This window comes from Panthera leo, chromosome A1, assembly GCF_018350215.1.
Source record: "Panthera leo isolate Ple1 chromosome A1, P.leo_Ple1_pat1.1, whole genome shotgun sequence".
In the NCBI taxonomy this organism is placed as follows: Eukaryota; Metazoa; Chordata; class Mammalia; order Carnivora; family Felidae; genus Panthera; species Panthera leo.
In genome coordinates this window covers 81,421,403-81,423,051 of record NC_056679.1, presented here as the reverse complement: position 1 = coordinate 81,423,051, position 1,649 = coordinate 81,421,403, and positions in this window count along the sequence as shown.

Genomic DNA, 1,649 nt, shown 5'->3' with positions numbered 1-1,649 from the left:
CACGGCCGCGCCTCCCTTCCCGGGATTGGTCCCCGAGCCCCGCCAAGGGGGCGCGCCCTGCGGCAGGGGGGCTGCGGGGCGGAAGCGGAAGCGGCGCGCTTGCTTCGCGTGTCCCCACGGCCACCAGGGAGCCCTGAGTGTGCGCCCCCGCCTTCACCTGGGAGCCCCGCGTGTGCGCCCCCGCGGCCACCTGGGAGCCCTGCGTGTGCGCCCCGCGGTCACCTGGGAGCCCTGCGTGTGCGCCCCGCGGTCACCTGGGAGCCCTGCGTGTGCGCCCCCGCGGCCACCTGGCAGCCCTGCGTGTGCACCCCCGGGGCCACCTGGAACCCATGTGTGGACCCCCTACGGATACCTGGCGGCACCCCCCACAGTACCGCCTGTGCTCCCCGCGCAAAGACGCAGCCCGCCCCCATCCCTCGCAGCCCTGGGTCTCTGCTCCTTCCCCCGAGAGGAAGGAGGAGCTGCCGGGCCGAGCAGAAGGTGAAGTGGCCGCCAGGGCGTCACCGGGAACCTGCTTCCCCCACTTTACCTCTGGCTGCCCTGGGGCAGGTGCAGAGGCCGCAGCAGCCCAGCGCGTGCTCCCTGCGCTCCCCGCGCCGCCGCATGCCTCCCAGCCACCCCGGGTCCCTGGGTCCACGATGTGTCCGCGGGTGGCCAGGGTGGAACAGCCGCCCCCCAAGTCGCGCCGCCGGTCTGAGGACGCAGGGCGCGGGGAGGGAAGCGCGCGGCAGCTCGCACAGGCCTTCCGACCTCGCCATGCTTGGCACCAAGCCACTGCGTGCATTTTACACCTCAGCGCCCTGCATATCGGAGTCGCCGTGTGGGCAGCTGCGGCTGCGAGGGAACAGGGGTGTGCGCTAACCCTCTCCTCGCCCGGGGTCTGCCAGCCCTCTGTGGTTGGCATGCCAGGTGGCGCGCTCCTCCCTGCAGAAGCGGGGTTTCAGGAAGAAGCGACCGTTTGCGTGACTGGTTTGGTATGTTCCAGCGAGGAGCCTCTGAGGCTCCGGCCGTGGCTCCTGTCAACACTCGGTCACACGGTCAGGCTCCAAGCTGGGTCCCAGGGGCAAATGGTTGGAGGTGACCCAGCACTTGCTCTGGGAGAGGCCGTGGGCCTGGGGGGCAAGAGAAATCTGGAAAGTGCTGCTGAGCGGGATGAAGGATGCTGCCCTTGTGCTTTGCTTTTCTTGTTTACATCGGAGCCACCTGCCACCAGTGAGGGCGGGGGCAGCAAGGTGTCCTGCAGAGCAGGCAAAGAGCCTTTCTTTCCCTTGTGGGCCCTGGTCCTGGGCTGTCCTGCCCGAAGCTGTGCCAGACACATTCCCCTTCACCCCCCATCACACACCCCTTCACCCCCCATCACACACCTGCCCCACCTCACACTCCCCTTCGCCCCCCATCACACACCCCTTTGACCCCCATCACACACCTGCCTGACTTCAGGGCAGATCCTGAAATGTCCAAGTCAGGCCCTGCCCTGCCCTGCCTTGCCCTGCCCTGCCCAGTGCAGAGGGCGGCGCCCATCCCACTGCCCCAAAGGCAACAACCCCCACACTTGTCCTTGACCCGCACACGTTTCTCCCTGGCCACACTCTCTCACACCTGCACTGCACATCTGGGGGTCACATCCCTCCTCAGAGGCGTCTCCACCT